The following is a 20,508-nucleotide window of genomic DNA, read 5'->3' as shown; positions in this document are numbered from 1 at the left end:
TTTGAAGCCTGTGGCCCTAAGTGTGCTAGAGACGACCCCTGCCATCTGGGGCCAGGGTAAATGGACCCTGAAGTGAGGGCCTAGAGCTCCCGACACACCCTCAGAGAGAGGGGGACAACTCTGTCCCCTGCTCATGAAGACATTCTCACTGCCCACTGGGGAAGATGGGAAGAAAGAAAAGAGAAGAGAAGAGAGGAGAGAAAGAGAAAAGAAAAAAGAGAGAGAGAAGGAAAGGGAAAGAAGGAAGAAAGAGGAAGGGAGAGGGGGAGGGGGGAGGAAAGAAGGGAAAGAGAGAGAGAGAGAGAGAGGGAGGACGGACGGAAGCAAGAAAGCAAGCAAGTAAGAAAGGAAGTACTTCCTAATACCTCAGGTTCTGGGAGACTCACCTTCCTACCGGGCAGGCCCTCTCCTGGACAGCAGGAAGCCAGGGCAGAGAGAGACGAGCCTCGCGTCTCCTGGGCAAAGGCACACCTGGTGGCTCAGGGCTGACTGTTCTAGGCAGGAGGCTGGTCAAGGCTAGCAACCCGGCCATCACTAATTGTTCTCAGTGCCTTCCCACAGCAGCAGTGTTTACGACCTGGCTTTACTTGACCCAAGCTGCAGTGTGCTAACACGCACTCTTACATGTTGGCCACCTTAATGAAAGCTGCCCAGATGGGCTCGACTGGGTAATGCCCAGCAGTCTTGCCACACGGGCTCTCTCCCGTACAACTTCCTCGGAGTCTGAAGTGATCCTACAGGGCTGGTGGGATTCAGTGGATCGTGTTTGCGGTTTGGGCTGTGTCCTTTCCTCTCTACAGACGGGTAGGAAATAGGACACGAGACAAAAATTTTCTGAGGAGAGGAAAAGTAGACTAATCATAGATCTGGAATCCACTGTTTGAATTTAAACTTTTGTATCAATATATATGTGTGTGTACAAGTTCTATAGTAATTTAAATAAATGGCAAAAAGGCAAAAGCATAAAAAGAACCAGAGGACATCCTCGCCACTAAAATTATGTCAGTATTAGGCAAATACCAGTACTAAGTTCATCACAAAAAATAAGTGTTTTTTCCTTTGGCTTAAACAGGACATTTTTTTTCACAGTTCAGGAGGCTAGGTGTCCAAGAGCAAGGAGTCAACAAGTTTTGTCTCTTCAGAGGCCTTGTGGATAGCTATGCCTTCTCTCTGTGTCCTCACGTGACTTGCTGCTGTCTCTGTGTTGTCTGTGTCCTAATCTCCTTTTTTAAAAATACATTTTTATTATTATGAGATAACCTATCTGAAATCTAACTCATTCTTGAAAATGAAAGCTGCAAAATGGGTTAAGTTAAAGTTAGACACCTCTTACCAAGACTGAGGCCACACTTAGAAATTCCTCTCTGTACAATTTATCATCTATGTATTAAGGATCGATAATGAAGGATTTCAAAGTTTGAAAAAAGTCAAATTCAAGAATCTGAAGCAGCTTCATAGGAAAGTCACATTAAGACCAGTCCTTGAGAAAGAATTTTTTTTTTCTTATTCTATAACTAATACACACTCACCATAGAATCATTAGAACAGACATTGTAAAAAAGATCCCACCACCCCAAACTGGGCCACTGCTAGACTCTGATGTATTTCCTCTCCTTTTTTCTTCATTATCCTTTCCTTCTTTTTCTTCCCCCATCTCTAGCTCCCTCTTCTCTTTTCTCTCTTTTTTTTAAATATTGGGATTTTAGACTGTTTTTAACCTACTTCATGTAGAATTAGATTATAAGCATTTTGTAGAACAGAAATTTTTTTTTTATTTTTTAAAAAAAAGATTGTATTTATTTATTTATTTGTCAGAGAGAGAGAGAGTGAGAGATCACAAGTAGGCAGAGAGGCAGGCAGAGGCAGAGAGAGAAGCAGGCTCCCTGCTGAGCAGAGAGCCCGATGCGGGACTAGATCCCAGAACCCTGGGATCATGACCTGAGCCGGAGGCAGCAGCTTAACAGACTGAGCCACCCAGGCGTCCCCAAAAATGTTTTGTAAAAACATATTAGTTCCTGAGGCGCCTGGGTGGCTCAGTGGGTTAAAGCCTCTGCCTTCGGCTCAGGTCATGATCCCAAGGTCTTGGGATCGAGCCCCGCGTCGGGCTCTCTGCTCTGCGGGAAGCCTGCTTCCTCCTCTCTCTCTCTCTGCCTGCCTCTCTGCCTACTTGTGATTTTTCTCTGTCGAATTAAAAAAATACACATATATTAGTTCCTTATTAATAAATAATATAAGCTTTGCAGAAAAAATTAGAAAATACATTTTTGCAAATGAAGGGGGGCACAAATTAACAGGAAAAAAAGTTACCTGTTATGTCAGCACACAGAGATGATCACTGTATACATAGATGACCTTCCAGGGCCTTTCTACCCACATAGATACAGTGCCTGGCGCACAGTAGGCACTCAATAAATATCTGTGAAATGAAAAGAGTACAAATAAAAAACAGGTATACATTTACAAAAATGGAAATCATACAGCTTTTAACATACACACATATATATTTCTATATTTTATTTATTTACTTGACAGAAAGACAGCGAGAGAGAGAACACAATCAGGGGAGTGGGAAGCAGGCTTCCCGCTGAGCAGAGAGCCCGACGCAGGGCTCAATCACAGGATCCTGGGATCATGAGCTGAGCTGAAGGCAGACGCCTAACAACTGAGCCACTCAGGTGCCCCAGATATTTTTTCGCTTAAGAAGATACCATCTCCTATCCCGAGTTACGCGGAGATAGTAAACGCGGGTCTACACCATCACTGCAAATGTTTGCTGCTCTGCGAGATGCTGCTCTGTGTAAATTGACACCCAATTTACTTTACTTCTGGACAGTGACCCTGCTTAGCAGACAAGAGACTAACAGGTGGAGATGGGGCCTGAGCTGAGACTCCTCAGTGAAGCAGATCATGGTCAACGGCACTGGCAGGAAGTGCAGGTTGAGTTCAAGAAGCAAAGAATGACACCTTCACTGAAATACAGAGGTGATTATAAGACAATACAATTAATGAAAAGGCCTAACAGGGTCACTTTGTGAAGATCTTGATGTTAGCTCAATCATAATTACACTCTTTCAACATTTATAATGGGTTACAAATTAAAGTTTAATCAGCACAGAACATCTTTGGTCCTTTACCACAATCTGGTGAGGTACTCTTAAGCAAGAATTATCTCAGTATGCTGACTGGTACATTTTACCAAGAGTACCAACATAAAAGACGTAAGTCTCTACTCTTCATGGTGTTATGTATCAGAGAAGAAGATCCACAGAGAACCTTGTCTAGGCTTACATTACTTGTACCCTATTTAAGCAAGAAAGACAAATATCTGCATGATAGAGATCCAACTATATGGCAGAACAAAGAGTAAATCCAGAAAGATTTCAGAAGTATACATGGATATGGATGTACAGAAGTCAGGAGGCAAGCAGGCAGGAAGGAAGGGGGAAAAGGGGGGGCCTGGAGCAACGAGCTAAGGTCTTACAAAGTTAGGACTTGAACTATGTCTAAAACCAGGTGGATTTAGACCAGTGGATTGGGAAGACATAACTTGTACTAGGAATAGCACTGGCCAAATGTACACAGAACAGACTTGCATGACCATTCAGATGAACCTCGCTAGTGCAGAGGGAGCAAGGTACATGTTCTTGAGTAGTGGAAGGTTTACAGCTTTGGTAAATGCTGATTAAAAGACTGCAGGGGGGCATGCTTGGGAATCCAACTCTTGACCTCAGCTCAGGTCTTGATCTCAGGGTCGTGAGTTCAAGCCCCACACTGGGCTCTGCACTGGGCTCCACGCTGGGCGTGGAACCTACTTTAAAATATATATATATATAATAAAATACTATAGAGGGAAAGACAAACCAAAGAATATATTGTCACTTAAGCCACGTCAAAAGTCACTTTTGGGGACAAATACAGTCTCAATTGCTAATATACTTCAGAGTGGATTGGCCTGCTTGGTATTTGTTCCTACTCCTGTTAGTCCAGTTCTGTAATGATGGAAAGTTGAGAGCTACATTTCCCACGATCTTTTGCAGCTGGGGTTCTAGGCATATTGGATCCCACCAATCAGAGAGCAAGGTGGGGGGAGTGGGGCAAGGCTTCCATGTTGCTGGTGCAGTTCTAGCAGGTGCAGCAGATGGTTCTGGAACCAGCAATTGAGGCTCTGGATTCCTGATCATCAGATTTAGGTCCCGTGGTGTGTTTCTGCATCATGCAGCTGAGACAGTGAGAAACTGGCTTCCTGGTTCCCTGGCTTCCAGATGGAGGCACAAGGAGCAGTTCCCCTCCGGACTAGTTTTAAGTGGTGGTACTCCAGTAATTATTCCAAGAGACCCAGCCTAGGACCTGTCCTGCTGTCTCTTCTGACAATTTTATAGACACTTAATTACCTGTATTAAATCCCTTTCACTTAACATACGTAGAAAGATCTCTGCTACATGTAACTAAACCCTAACTGATATTCATAATTTTATTCCCCCCCTTTTAAATTTTTTTTAGGGGAACTTTTTTTTTTTAAGATTTTATTTATTTATCAGAGAGGAGGGGCGGTGGAGAGAGAGCACAGGCAGACAGAATAGCAGGCAGAGGCAGAGGGAGAAGCAGGCTCCCCGCCAAGCAAGGAGCCCGATGTGGAACTCGATCCCAGGACGCCAGGATCATGACCTGAGCCGAAGGCAGCCACTTAACCAACTGAGCCACCCAGGCGTCCCCTAGGGGAACTTTTAAACATACATGCAAGTAGACAGAACTGAATAATGAGCCCCCATGAACCAACTTCAACAATTATCAATTCAGGCCAGTCTTGTTGAAGTTTAACCTCCACCATCACAGAGAATTATTCTAAAGCAGATCCCAGATATCCTCTTATCTGTAAATATTTCAGCACTTATCTCTGAAAAAAATACTTTTATAAAACAACACCTCAGATCACTATCAAACCTAAAAATAAAATAATGCCTTCATATCAATAATATCCAGTCACACACACTTAATTTAAAATTTGTTATAAATTTTTTATTCTGTGAAACTAGTAAGATGAAACCTTTCCTAGCTCAACTAGCTAGGTCAGTAGTTTTGAGAAAGCATTAGGCCTCAGGCCACTGATGATCCTATTCTTCCTGCCATCTCTTCTCATGTCTAAGCCAGTTTGCCCATCTGAGGTCCTTGGATAACATGAATCCAGGAGCTGCTTTTTGTATCTCAAAAGGCCTCAAACAAGCCAAACAAGTTGACTAAAATGTCAGGTATCTTTGCTTTAGGCCAGATTGCGTTAACTTGCTGTGATGATCCTAAATTCTGACCAGCAATTTTGTATTTCTTTGAGTAATAAAAACTGGAAATAAATTAATATATTAAAGTTGTAGTCAACACTCATTAAACAGTACACTTACAATCTGGATATTGCATCACATATAAATTATACTTCAACTAACACAAATCCTAATGTATAGAAACGCAACTGACTTCTGTACATTGATTTTATACCATGCGACTTTGCTAAACTCCTCTATCAGTTTTGTGGCAGGTTTTGGGTGGAATCTTTTGGGTTTTCTACATAAAGCATGTTTTCTGCAAAAAGTGAAAGTTTGACTTCTTTGCCATTTTGGATGCCTTTTATTTCTTTTTGTTGTCTGATTGCTGAGCCCAAGATTTCCAGTACTGTGTAGAACAACAGTGGCGGTAGTGGACATCCCTGCTGTGTTCCTGACCTTAGGGGAAAAGTTCTCAGTACTTCCTCATTAAGGATGATATTCCCTGTGGGGTTTTCACATATAGCTTTTATGATATTGAGGTATGTTCCCTCTATCCCTACACTGCAGAGAGTTTTTAATCAAGAAAGGATGCTGTATTTTGTCAAATGCTTTTTCTGCATCTATTGAGAGGATTGTATAGTTCCTGTACTTTTTTTTAATTAACATGGTATATCACATTGATTGATTTGCAGATGTTGAAGAACCCTTGTGGCCCAGGAATAAATCCCACTTGGTCACGGTGAATGATCCTTTTAATGAACTGCTGGATCCTATTAGCTAGTATCTTGGTGAGAATTTTTGCATCCATGTTCATCAGGGATATTCGTCCGTAGCTCTCCTTTTTGCTGGGGTCTTTGTCTGGTTTTGGGATCAAGATAATGGGTGGCCTCATAAAATGAGTTTGAAAGTTTTCCTTCCATTTCTATTTTTTGAAATAGCTTCAGAAGAAGTATTCATTCTTCTTTAAATGTTTGGTAGAATTCTACTGGGAGGCCATCTTGTCCTCGACTCGTTTGTTGAGAGATTTTTGATTTCTGCTTCAATTTCTTTGCTTGTTATAGGTCTGTTCAGGTTTTCTATTTCATCCTGTTTCAGTTTTGGTAGTTCATACATATCTAGGAATGCATCCATTTCTCCCAGATTGTCTCATTTGTTGGCATAAAATTGCTCATAACATTCTCTTATAATTGCTTGTATTTGTGCAGTGTTGGTTGTGAACTCTCCTCTTTCATTCATGATTTTATTTATGTGGGTTATTTCTCTTTTCTTTTTGATATGTCTGATGAAGGGGTTATTGATCGTATTAATTCTTTCAAAGAACCAGCTCCTAGATTTGTTGACCTGTTCTACTGTGTTTTGTTTTGTTTTAATTTCTGTATCATTGATTTCCACTCTAATCTATATTATTTCTCTTCTCCTTCTGGACTTGGGATTTATTTGCTGTTCTTGTTCCAGCTCCTTTTGGTGAAAGGTTAAGTTGTGTATTTAAGACTTCTTTCTTGAGAAAGCCCTGTATTGCTATATACTACCCTATGACCCAGCAACTCCCACTAGCTATATTTATCCGAAGGATACAAACACAGTGATTTGAAGGGGCACATGCACCCAATGTTTATAGCAGCAATGTCCACAATAGCCAAACTATGGAAAGAGCCCAGATGTCCATCAACAGATGAAGGGATAAAGAAGATGTGGTGTAGATCTACAATGGAATATTACTCGGCCATCAAAAAGAATGAGATCTTGCCATCTGTAACAACATGGATGGAACTAGAAGGTATTATGCTAAGCGAAATAAGTCAGTCAGAGAACAATAAATATCACATGATTTCACTCATATGTGGAATTTAAGAAATGAAACAGATGAACAGGGGGGCAGGAAAAAGAAATAAAATAAGATGAAACGAGAGAGAGACAAACCATAAGAGACTCATAACTCCAGGAAACAAGCTGAGGGTTGCTGGAGGGGACGGTGATGGGGGTTGAGGGAACTGGGTGATGGGCATTAGGAGGGCACTTGAGGTAATGAGCACTGGGTGTTGTATGCAACTGATGAATCACTAAATTCTACCTCTGAAACTAATAATACACTATATGTTAATTAAATTGAATTTAAATAAAAACTTTTTATTATTTTTTTTAAGATTTTATTTATTTATTTGACAGACGAGATCACAAGTAAGCAGAGAGGCAGGCAGAGAGAGAGAGGGGAATGCAGGCTCCCTGCTGAGCAGAGAGCTGGATGCAGGGCTCAATTCCAGGATCCTGGGATTATAATCTGAGGAGTAGGCAGAGGCCTTAACCCGCTGAGCCACTCAGGCGGCCCTAAATAAAAACTTTTTAAAAAGCTTAAAATTGATACTCAAAATCTTTGAAAATGATCTTTGGGAGGTGGGAAATAATAAAAGTGGCCTTTGGTTGTGAAAAGCCTAGGATCCTGTAAGCAATCTCAATGTAAAGACATTTTTCTCTCTTCTTCAAAGACTCTGACTGGCTTAACCAAATGCAAGTCACAACTCTGCTAGCACTTTGTATTACCACTTCCTCTCCACGTGCTTCCCTGCCCTCCGCCAATCACTCTCAGCTCCATATCTGGAAAGTGACTTGTCTGTAATCTTGAAATACCAGCCCCCACCAGCCTTTTACTGCCAACAACCTGAACAACTTGCTCCCGTCTTCATCGCTCCCCTGAAACCATGCTCCGCTGGCAAATTCCAGCCCCACCATTCAGCAGCTGTTGACCCCAGGCAAGTAGGTTAATGTCGCTTTGCCTCAGTTTCTGAATCTGTAAACTGGAGATGAAGAATACCCACCTCAAACAGTCATTATCAAGAATCCATGCTTGACTCCAAGGGCAGCACCTGCAACAGTGCCTCTCAGGCTCCTGGGACGATACTTGCTACAACTGCTACTACTTCCCGTCAAGGCAGGTGGCCCTTTCTCAGTTCTCATTTTCTCCAACTCCTTCTTCAGCAGCAGGGAGCACGGCTTCCTGACCTCCCCCGCTCCCCACCACTTGCTTCTAAGCACTGCCTCTAGGCTAACTTCCTTCTCCCGCCTGGAGGGTAGGGGTTCCTCCTTCTAGCACACACTCCACATTCTTTCCTTTTTAAGGTTTCAAGCCTGGAGTGTCAGGTTCCATCCCACAAAGGCATCTTTCAGACTTTTTCCCCAGTCTTTCTCATTTCATAAAACTGGCATTCCTCTTCATTATGAAATAGGATCTCCCTCATAAATACTACTTGATAAAGATCAAGTCACTTAACATGTCACATGTTTCTTCATCTGTAAAATGAGAAGGCTGGAGGGAGAGAGGATTTCTCAGGTTCCTTCCAGCTCAGAAAAATTTCCACAAATTCTTTTTAGACGCCAGCTGCCCACTGGACTTCTTCACGCGGATGTTTGCCATCACATCAAACTCCACTTGCCTAGTTGAACACATCGCTGACCTCACACATCAGTTTTGCTATTCCTGTTAAAGATAATGTTTGTTCTCCTCATCACTCAGACTTGGGGCCCGGGTATGGCTTTAATGCTGCTGACTATCTAATCAGTCACCATGCCCCATCAACATTCTTCCGTATGTCCCCTCCCTGCCCCTCATCCCTGCCCACCCACAACTGGCTCTCCTCCATGCTACCTGCTGACCCTGCCCTCTCCCCACTACAGGTTGTTCCTGAAAATACATGTCTGGCCCATCCCTCTTCTCTTCTTGCCAATCATAATTTCCCAAAGCCTACAGGATGAAGTCTAACTCTGGAACCTTACAACACAATCTCAGATTACTCGTAACTAGCTCTTTAATTTTCTCTCCAAGGACATTCCTCCTGAACCTTCCATTCCCTCAATCGATCTAGTCTTACACAGTTTTCTGCTTTGTTCACACCATCCCTTTGGCCCTGAACATGCTCCCCCTCCCCCTTCTTGTGAAGCCCACTTCTTTTTTTTTTTTAATTTTTATTTATTTATTTGACAGACAGAGATCGCGCAAGTAGGCAGAGAGGCAGGCAGAGAGAGAGGAGGAAGCAGGCTCCCCGCTGAACAGAGAGCCCGATGTGGGGCTCGATCCCAGGACCCTGGGATCATGACCTGAGCCGAAGGCAGAGGCTTTAACCCACTGAGCCACCCAGGCACCCCGTGAAGTCCATTTCTATTAGAGTACATTTCTCTTAAAGCCCAGCTTGTTTGTTTTCATGCTTTTTTTTTTTTTTTTAAATTTCAAACCAACCTTCCCTGTGATATCTCTCTTCAATGAGCAACCCATGATTGATTATTTACCTGTCATGGATTCTTTAAGCATTTTTGTATAGATTACTCATTGGCTTATACAAGGGTTCTTAAATATGTTGATAGTCTTCATGTGTACTAATCATCCTCCATAATTAGAATTTCAGCTCCTTGAAAACAGGGGTCATAGACCATGTAGCTCCCTAGCACATGGTAGTAGCAAATACGTTAACAATAATAATGACGACTAAATTTAAAAAACAAGCTATGATCATCTGTCTGCAGACAATATATTAATGATCCTCACAAACACTTTCTCAGTAAAACAAAATAGAAATGGGAAGATACAGGAAGTAACATGAATAGCCTCACCTCCTGGTTTTCATGAAGTCTGCCACTTACGTCCTTTTACATTTAATCTGGGCATGTGAGAATTATGCGGAAATACATTTAAAACTGTGAAGTACTATATAAATGGAAGGTATTTATCATGAACATCACAGTCACTATGCTTGGAATGTTTAGGAATTCTTGGCATGATTTCGAAAGGTCCAGAGAAAGTGGAATTAATTAAGGCAGTGGTTCTGTACTGGGGACAATTCTGGCAATGTCTGGAGATATTTCTGACCATCACAAGTGAGGGGATGCTGCAGATTGCTAGGGGAGAGAAGTCAGAGCATGCTGGGAAATGTTATACAATGTACAGGACGGCAGTCCACAACAGTTGTCTGGCTGCAAATGTCAGCAGTGCCAAGGAAAAGAAGCCCCCTGTCAAAGGAAGCTCGCCAGGGAATAAGCGGCTCACTTCCTGGGACAGGAGGAGCCCTGCATCCTATCTTGCTCACAGTCTTCCGACACCTGCATCCATCGCTCCAGAATTCCTCTTCTCTTCCAGTTCCTATGTGGTCTTTTAAATGTCTGTTATCAATGTGGCCAGCCTATGATATCTGGGAATTAACCTATCCATATTCAGATGTTTTGAGACAACTCTGATTCCTCTAAGAAAATACTGATAAACTCCAGAAGTTAACAAAGTCAATCTGTAACTTTGGATATGGGACAAACTGCATATTACATTAAAAAAATAATAATAAATCCCCGTGATGCTTAAATAAATGAGAACAGTGAATGTATTTGAGCAGTGTGGGTACCACAAAACTAAAAATCTTCCTCATTAACTGAAAATTCATAGATTTAAATAACTACGAAAAACACAGCGTTGAAACAACCTGCAACAGTTCAGCCTCTGAGAAAATTCCTTCTTGGCACATGTGTGTTTTTGCTCTAATGATGTTTTTGATCAAGAACTAAAACACTGGATAGGATTGTCTTTGTTTCTAAGGCTTCTCCAAGCTATGACAGGTAGCTCTCAACAAAATATTCAAGAAAGAAGAGAAATAATGAGAATTTTAAAGCATCACAAAGTGGTGCATGTAAAACAAAAAGATCATTTACGGGGCGCCTGGGTGGCTCAGAGGGTTAAGCCGCTGCCTTCGGCTCAGGTCATGATCTCAGGGTTCTGGGATCTAGTCCCACATCGGGCTCTCTACTCAGCAGGGAGCCTGCTTCCCTCTCTCTCTCTGCCTGCCTCTCCATCTACTTGTGATCTCTCTCTGTCAAATAAATACATAAAATCTTAAAAAAAAATCATTTACACAAAAAAAGTACAAATCCACTTTTGCGTGAAAATAGAAAACATCATAAAATACACTATGCCCCAATACCAAATGATGTAATAATCCTTGGACAATTTTTTCTTCCCTCTAGGCCTGTTTTCTCACCTTAAGACAGGAAGTTCTGATTGACCAATGTTCTCTCCAAGAACATTGGAGAGTTTTAAAACCCTCTGAATTTATGATCCTATCAAGTGTTTCTTAATGGATCGCTTTCAGAGATAAGAAATGGGCTTGTGGGCAAATCTTCTGAATAGGTGAACTCGGCTGGAAGTCCTCAGTTCCAGACCGAGACAGAGGAATCACCCAGGGAGTTTAAAACAAAATAACCTAAAACACAGCAGTTTCTGATTTAATTGGTCTAGGGTGGGATCAAGCATGGATAGTTTAAACGCTCTCCAGGGGATTCGAATGTGCTAGTACTAAGGTCTATGGATAGATTGCAAATACAACCACAGCAAGGCAGACTGGGCGTAAGAACCTGGAGAACACGTATCCTACCTATTTCAGTAGGAATAGGACAGATCTTTCGATTTTTTTCAAGAAATGCCAGAAATCAGGGTGCCTGAGTGACTCAGTCAGTCAAGAGCCTGCCTTTTGCTCGAGGTCACGATCCCAACCTCCCCACGGGGCTCCTTGCTCAGCCGGGAGCCTGCTTCTTCCTTTCCTCCCCACTTGTGCTCTCTCTTGCTATCTCTGATGCTATTGCTCTCTCTCAAATACATAAATAAAATCTTAAAAAATAAATAAATGCCAGAAATCCAATTTTTAAGTGAGGATCTGCTATTTAGATATTGACAACTAATTTCAAACAGCTTTAAAGAGAAGTGTAGGTCACACAAAATGTACCCACAGGCTTTATTTGGCTTTCTAGCCACCAGTGTGCAGCCTCAACTAAATGAGTTCCAGCAATCAAAGACAGCTTTTCCTCTGTGGTCTGTCCTGTCTCTCCTACTCAGCCTCTTCCTCCCACACCTGGGTCGGAGCCTATCCCTTTCCTTTTCCTTTCCATTGCCTCTTTCTTTTCCAATCTTCTTCATCACTCCTCAAAGATGGAAACTGAGATCCACACATTAAATCTTCATGTGGCCCCGGCTGTATCACTGGGCAGGACTGTATAGCTGGGAACACTCACATCGTGAATCGTAACCTGAGGCTGTGCATCCATGAAATCAACAATGCGTTGGTTCAGTCAAATCAGGGGAAAAGTCAGTCAAGCTCACAGTTCGGCAGAACTTAGACTTTATATCAAACAACATATGGAGCGCTTCATTTAAATTCTGACTTTGTTTTGTTTGCTTTAAAATCTAAGCCACTGTAATTAGAATCATCCTGGGTGTTTTTTTAAAAAATATTCGCAAGTCTGAGCTCCATTGCAGGCTGACTACATCTGAAGATCTGGAAATGGAGTCTGGGCATTGGTAGCTTTTAAAATACTTCAAGTGAGACGGGGAGGCACCTGGGTGGCTCAGCTGGCTGAGTGTCCAGCTCATGTTTTCAGCTCAGGTCGTGATCTCAAGGATCATAGGATCTAGGCTTAGCAGGGAGCCTGCCTGGATTCTCGCCCTCTGCCCTTCCCCCCACTTGCTTCTGTGCACTCTCATTCTCTCTCTCTCTCTCCCACTAATAAATAAATCCTTAAAAAAAATTTAAAAAAAAATTAAAGACCCCAAGTGGATCTAATGTGAAGGCAGAGTTGAGGATCACTAATCTAAACTCGTGCCGTACACCTGTGGATTAGCAACACATTGAACTCTAAATGATTATCATCTCGAGTGCTTCTTTTAACTTGTGTAAAGGCTTCCTCCGCTCTGTTCTCATTGTGTCTTCACAACTCTGTGTGTGTGTGAGCTCACTGAGCTTGGACACTATTTATTAGCAATGGACAGATGAGAAAACTAGGCATAAAAATGTGAAATGGTTTGCACAAGTGCCCCAGCTAATCATTGGCAAAGACGCACTGGAACTTCACCTGAGGCAGAGTTCCTTGATTGTAAGCCTGGTTCTTGCAAAGGGGCCATCCTGATCACTGAATTATTACTGTTATTGAGTAACCCTAACACACAGATGGCCACTAGAAAACCAATGACTATAATGTGATCAAATTTCAGAAGTGACTGTAACTGTTTTTTAAAAAGACGCGGTTTAGGGTCAGTGGTCCAAGGTGTTTTTTCTGAAGTCTGTGATGTGATTTTGAAAGTGCTTACTTCTGCACACATCCTTCCCCCACACCCACATCACCTTTCATAGTTTCCATTAAGATATTATTTTCAGAAAAGTGTTTTAAGTGATTAAATATGCACAGAATATTGGAGGTAAGGGGAATATTACTGATCAACTTTCCCACCACCTCTGATAGCTGAGATACCTGAAGTCCCTTTTAATTCAAGACATATGGAGTGCTACCATGGTGCCAAGGGCTTGGCACCCATTATCTGAATTAAATCTTCAGGGTAACTCAGTAGGATGGGTACCACTATAACCATCATCATCATTACCTTCATTCCCATTTAACAAATGAAAAAACAAAGGGGGAAAAACAAAGATAGCCACCTGGATGGCTCAGTCAGTTGAGCAGCTGACTCTTGATTTCAGCTCAGGGCATGATCTCAGGGTCCTGAGATCAAGCCCCATGTCAGGTTCCACACTCAGCTGGAAGTCTGCTTGAGGATTCTCTCTTCCTCCCCCTCCACCCCTTCCCTTTGACTCTTTCCCTCCTCTGCCCTTCTCCCAGCGCTGTCTCTAAGTAAATAAATAAACTCTTAAAACAAACAAACAAATAAACAAAACCCCACAAAAAGCAAAAAACAACCCACTAAGGTTTGGAGGTGCTAAACAATTTGCCCAATGTCCCTGGGCTGGTAAGTTGAAACCCAGTATTTACTTTTGGCTCAAAGCCTGTGGCCTCATCTCCTGCCCTCCATCACCTAGAGTGATAAAAGTGCAAAAAGTAAAAGATATATCTTTATGAAAATGCTGAGAGATGATCAGTGAACAGTGATTTGAAAGGGAAGAAAAAAAGGCATTTGGGCTAGGCCTTCCCAAATACACAGGATAACAGTAAGTGTTCTAGTCCAGAATCAATGCCCATGCTGAAGCAGAAAAACCACAGGGAGAGCACGAGGTGAACTGTGAGAAAGATGGAAAGAGATGAGGCGTCGGACTGTGGAGCATCCTCAGTGCCTGACTAAGGAATCGAGACTTTAACTTTAGGCCATGGGAACACCCTGAAGGTTTTTAGAAGCAAAGCCACTAAAAAAAAAAAAAAAAAAAAAAAAAAAAAGTAAGCTGAGTTTTAGAAATCCAGAACCCATGGAAGTGTGGAGACTGAATTAGGGGAGCAGGGCCTGGTACCCAAGGAGAGCAACGAGAAAGCTGTTCCGCCTCAGGAATTCCTGCTTCACTCTTCACCACGTGTTGTGCTGGCCTGAAGCACGGGTTTCTTCAGGGCACCTCCACGTCTCTTTCATGATCCTTTTATCCCAATACATGGCTTGCTTTGCCATGTCTAGGACAGATGACAGGTACCTGAACTTGGGCAGTGAGAATGGAGGTGAGAAGATAGGTTTGAGAGGCATTTGCAAGGGCCTGGTAACTGCTCAGAAGTGGGGAGAGGGTAGGAGGGAAAGGGAAGCAGGGTAAAGAAACCTCTGGCATCTTCGCTTGGGAGAAAGGGGAACAGATAATGGGATATAGAAAGGAAGGGATGGTCCCCAGCCGCATAAAGAAGTGAATGAGACGACTCAGGTCTCAGTTTGAGAGGCATTTATTAAACAGTAACTGTGTGCAGGATATTAGGGGAACAATAATGAGTAAGATTGGTTTTTGCCCACAAGTGTCATCCAGAGGGAGGAAAAATACAAGACTAGAATAGACAGATGCCTGGCCTCTTAGTCTCTGGACAAACGTCACCCTCCCACACAGGCCCTGCTAGACGGTCATCTATTCCAAGTGCCCTCCCCAACACATGATCTTGTTTTATTTCTCCCTTAAGCTAACAAGTACCTGAAATTCATTATATGTGCATTTACGGTCTCTTCCCCCAAGAGAAGGGAAACACGAACTTTATCTAGTCACATTATAAGAAGTCCTCAGTAGGAAATAGTTATTGAATATTGGGGGAGGGAGAGCGCCGTGAATAAACTTCATCAAGGTTTTAAGACCTCAAACCAAACTAGGCAAGTTTCCTAAATACCTAAGCTGATATGCTGAGAATTGAAGTGGCCGGAAAGAGTAAAGCCATTTTGAGGCTGGGGCCAAACAAAATCCAGGATCAGTGCCTCATCTTGACTGTTTCCGCATAGATTTCAGGAGTACCCCCCACCCCCACCCCCACCCCGTGAGACGTTTCAACAATGAGGCCAGCCAGCCACCTAGCTCAGGTTTTATTTCCGTTGTCCTTCTGACGTCAGAAAAAGCACGAGTTGCTGCACAGTTTCTTCTATCAAGGTGACAAATTACAGCCTTGCTGTTCTCTGCAGTCTGCAAACCACAGCCTTATTCTCTCCTCCCCCTTGTATTAAAAAAATTAACTCCACTGCAGAGATGTCAAATCCGTTCACATACACATAAATACCGTTTCTTAGCGCCGGGGTCTTTTTCACTCTTAACTACATAGATCACCATGGTTTCGTCTCAGAAAGTACGTGATCCTGGCGGCAGTAAGGTTTCCACGGGAAGAAACAGTGCTATCAAAACTGGGTCCGCGCCGCAGAGAGAGACACAAAGGGCTCTCAACTGTAGCACCACCTTCTCAAGCCCGAGACCGCCTGAGAGAGGCATCCCGAAATGCGGTGAGGCTGCAACCGCGAAATTCCTTTTGCCGCCATATGCTCTTGTATATCCTCCGATCACAGTTCACCCTAAATCCAGGGGCGGGCGACCTCGCAGGCAAGCAGCGCCCAGGCAGCCCCATAACCTGCGCGGTCCCAGGGGATGCTAAGGAGCCAGACCGTCAGGGACGTGATTATGGGGGTGGGGGGCGTCCCAGGGCGCGCACTGGGGCGAAGGAGCGCTTTCCTCCCGGCCCCGACGCGGCGAGTTCAAAGGCCTTTTGTGGCCACGTTTAGGGACGCGAGCGAAAAGCCGGAGACCGGAGGAGGGAAAGGGAGAGGAGCCGAGGGCAGTCCGCGCCCGGGCCCCGCGCGAGCGGTGGCCTTTTGTTCCCCAGCTCCCGCGGAATCCAGCTCTCAGAACAGCACTTCTCTTTCTCCCCTTCTTCTGTTGGAAAGCACCTCTTCAGGGCGGGAAAGAACAGTGAATCACCGCCAGCTTCCTTTAGTAATCTTCCCCCTGCATCCTCCTACTCTAGGCTGCTGCGAGAGGGGGCAGAGCTCGAGGAAGGGGCTGCTAACGTGCTCCTGTTTACTCGCGCTCGGCGGTTCGGTTCCCTCGCGGCGCCCAGTACCCCAGCCTCAGCCAGCCGCACGCACACCCCCGGGGGCATCACATGCTCTCCTCCGGGCCCTGCGGACGCAGGAAATTCCCCCCAAATGTCCGGATTCGAGCACTCCTCGGGTAGGCAGCAGCGCCCTCGCGTCCGCTGCACTCTCCCTCCAGACCCGCGTGGTCCCCGACCCTAGTATCATTTAACCAGATCGCGTGCCACACTCTACCGCTATGAAAACAGACCCAAAAAGTAAGCCACAGCCCACGCAAAGGTGAAATCAGGGGCCCCTGCGCCCCCTTACGCTGCCGCGTGTGTTCGGAAGAACAGACGATCTGGACTTTTCCCGTATTTAATACAAGCAAAATCCGAAGGCAGCGGGTAGAACCGCGCACTCCTTCCTTCCACGCCCGCGTGGGTGTCTTGGACGTTACCGCCTCCTCTCGCATCCAAAACATGCCTTTCCTCCCTGCCGCCGCTCCCTTGGCTCCCCCTGGAAAAGCAAAATCGCCTTACCTTGGGCAATAAAGGGAAAAGTGGCAAAAGGGGACCAGGTGTCCGCCCTTCCGGGATTCCCCCGGCCGTGTGATGTCCTTTGTGTCAAGGTCTGGCTGCCGCGGCGGGGAAAAGGTGGCCTCCGTCAGCGAGGGCTGGGCGGGGAGGGTTCACACGCGGCGGCGGATTTCCGAGGAAGGTGAAGGGCGGAGGTTCCCAGCGACCTTCAGGCAGAGCGGCGTGGCCGCCCCAGCCCGCGCTCTCTGGCTCTCCTCCTCCTTTCGGGGCCGATTGCATCAGAATCTCCCCCCACCGCCAACCCCCACCCACACTCTGCTCGCCAGCCTCGCACTTACATCCACACGCTCTGGCACGGAGGGTCTCGAATCGCAGTCATTCTCCTACTGGGGGGCGCGTCGCCTTTGCACATCCATGGCTCGTGATGGTTTAAAGGGGAAAGTCAGGCCATTCCTCCGCGTCCCGCGTTCCGCCGCCTCCCCTCCCGCGCGCCCGCTCTTTAACCAAGGCTGCTTGTCACTGAGCGGTGCCCGTCACATGGTGTCTCTGCTGGCGGCCGCGCCTCGCGACTTTCCTCTTGCCGCTTAGAGGATGCAGCGACCGCGGCTGGCGGAGATTGAGCATCGGGGAAGGGGCGAGGGAGGGGTTGCGGGGCGTGAGTGTGCTGGGCGCACTGACGATGGCACCGGGAGCAGAGGCGGCGCGCAGCCTGGACACCTGCCCCACGCCCTCCTGGGGACCCGGCAGCGGGCCCAGAATCCGGCTGCGGTGGGGGCTGGAGACCCGGAGCCGTTGGGGATGGAAGTGGGAGCGACGAAGAGGGCGCCCGCGGAGGAGAGGAGGGCTGGCGACGGGGCCCCATCTCGGGGTACGCCAGAGCGCGGAGGGAGCCAGGGGAGTTGCATTGTGGGAAGGTCGCAGCGGGAGGATGGCCGCGGGAGTGGCTGGTCCGCGCAGCCCAGCGAACAGCTGGCGGTGTCTGGAGCTGCGGGCCGCGCTGCAGCGGTGTGTTGGCTCCGGGCACCGCGCCGAGAAGGCCCGGGTTGGTGGGGGAACCGACGGGGGCGCTGTGCAGTGGCTGGGGGAACGGGGCGCACGAGCACCTTTGAAAACCCTTTGTCCCTACCCCGCAGTGGGAGGTGCCTCCCCTCTTCCGGATCCAGCACCCGCAGACCTCGCCAGCCTTCCCCGAGATCGGTGCTGTGGCGCTCTGTTTGGGGGACTGGGTGTGACGCGACCTTATAGATGTGCCGAGGTCGGAGCGCGCACCTGCCTAGGCGCGTAGGGGCGCTCCAGATCCGGGGGGAGTGGGGTGCGAGGGAACAGGATGCAGGGGACTGGGCAACTGGGCCCGTTTTCCTTTCTTTTGCTTACTCTTTGTTTCGGGCATAGACCCTTTTAACTGGGCGCTTCCTTGCAGGGGAGTTGTGTTTCCTTAAAATGGCGTCAGGAAATCCCACCTGCGTCTCAGTCAATTAGGCTGTCATTATAGAGCGAATTTGCGGGGTGGAAACTCGAGCTCTTTATTGACAGGAATCATTCAGTCTCCGTGTTCCATCAAAACAGGAAAGGGAAGATGAATCATAATTCAAAAATTAATCTACCTGGAGCTTTTCAAGCGGGCAGACTGAATGGAATAGCCATCGCTTTTTTGTTTTTTGTTTTTTAACCACTCCTGGAAAAGTGAGAGGACAACCAAATTTCAAATCCCTGATAATTAAAATCCCTTATCCCTTCAAATGGCCATAAGTGGTTTCCATTAGTTCAGCATTAGCTTCCTGGGAACACTATTTAGAAGGCATGTTCTTGAATAAACTTGAGAAATCGAAAATTCTGTACAAAACAGAAAGGGACGAAATGATGGTAGCTTACCTCGGACAGACCTGCATTCAAATTCTGTCTCTGACACTGTTGCCCTACGTGCTTCACTTTTGTCCCTGTTCTGTTTTCCCCACTGGTAAAACAGAGGGTTAATTGTACCCACATCATGGGAATATTCTACACATCTTCAAAATGTTGGCTGTTCCCCCCTTCTTTCCTACAAGAAGCTAATTTAGTAAGGAGCTTATTAATTTTAAGTAGTGTGCACCTTGCCTGACACAATAATTCTGATAAATAAGAAAAGCAGCCTGAGGGAAGCCTGGGTGGCTTAGTTGCTTAAGCGTATGCCTTTGGCTCAGGTCATGATCCTAAGGTCCCGGAATTGTGTCCCACATCCTCCAGCTCCTTGCTCAGCGGGGATCCTGCTTCTCCCTCTGCCTGCTGCTCCCCCTGCTTGTGCTCTCTCTCTCTCTCTGTATCTCTCTGTCAAATGAATAAATAAAATCTTCAAAAAAGGCGGGGGGGGGGGATCTAAACAGGCAAGGTAGGTAAATTGAGTGTAGTTCCAAAAGCTGTTGAAATCTTTACCTTTTTAGGCAGAATGTATCCTCACCAATATTTGTTCAGAGAGATCTGATCTCAAGCTTATCCCTTGATTAAATTATTTGCTAGTTTCTATGCACCCCAAAGATTGCAGTTACCTAGCAGTCTTGAATTGTTTGAATTGGATTCAAGAGCAGTGACTTGAACTTCTGCTCCTTGCCAGCTACTCTGCTAGGCACTTTACACATAAATATTGTCTCATTTAATCCCTCCAACTGCTCAGTTGTGTATTATCCTCTCTGTGTAAACAAGAAAGCACATTCCAAGAGGCTGAATTGGCCCAGTTCATTTAAGACAGAAGGCCGTGAAGGGTGAAGCCAGGAAGTGATTCCTGTTCAGGTCTTAACTGAAAGTCTGTGCTCGAGTCTTAACCATGATGGCACATCCTCTTGCCACTAGACACACTTGGTCTTCGAGCTGAAAAGGATCTTCAGCCCTCGTCTGGGTTTTAGTTGACAACCTGGAAGGAGACTGTAAGCAGCAACATGGTGAATGAAAGGAAGGGCTGCTGCTGTGTGGAGAACAGGGTAGGGGCGGGGGGCGGCAGGAGGGAAGAGGTAGTGTTCAGGACAGAGCCTGCTCACGGCAGCGGCAGCGTGTGGTTTTCTTCAGGACTGCTTGTAGGTGAAACTTCCTTTCAAGTAGCTCAGCCCTTAAACCCAATTGCTGTGGTCACGAATGGAGGCAAAGGGCGGTGTGCTGACAACTCCCTCATTCAACTGTGTGCTTGCTGAGACACAAGCAGCAGGACAAGCACTTCACAGATGGTTTCTTATTTAATCCTCACGACATTCCTAAGAGGGGCAGACCAACCATCCTAATCCCCGATTCAGACACTGAGGAAATTATCCCAAGTTCACACAGGTCTGACTGGCTGGTCTAGCTCTAGAATCCCCAGCAAACTCCAAAGCTGATTCTTAGACTCTGGCCCTGATATGTTCCTCCATGTGGGAACAACCCTCTTTGGAGGACCAGGGGGTAGGACTGGTCCCAGGCCACTCTGCCTTCAGGTAGAAACCACTGCCCTGTT

The 20,508-nt window shown here is 45.7% G+C and overlaps 1 protein-coding gene across 1 annotated transcript in view; it reads right to left on the bottom strand.

Annotated features, from left to right (window-relative positions):
• Positions 1–17,194, bottom strand: part of SLC38A1 (solute carrier family 38 member 1) — a 67,935-nt gene extending 50,741 nt beyond the window's left edge. Inside the window, exons 1-2 of the mRNA XM_004765585.3 lie at positions 17,058–17,194; positions 2,308–2,416 (exon numbers count right to left, since the gene is read on the bottom strand). The gene's annotated coding sequence lies outside the window, so the exon portion shown is untranslated. The remainder of the gene's footprint in view (positions 1–2,307; positions 2,417–17,057) is intronic.
• Between the last annotated feature and the right edge of the window lie 3,314 nt (positions 17,195–20,508).

The sequence above is a fragment of the Mustela putorius genome, unplaced genomic scaffold (assembly GCF_011764305.1).
Source record: "Mustela putorius furo isolate JIRA1106 unplaced genomic scaffold, ASM1176430v1.1 tig00537227_pilon_pilon_pilon, whole genome shotgun sequence".
Taxonomy (NCBI): domain Eukaryota; kingdom Metazoa; phylum Chordata; class Mammalia; order Carnivora; family Mustelidae; genus Mustela; species Mustela putorius.
The sequence above is the reverse complement of the archived record's forward strand: the minus strand, read 5'-3'. Positions and strand labels throughout refer to the sequence as shown.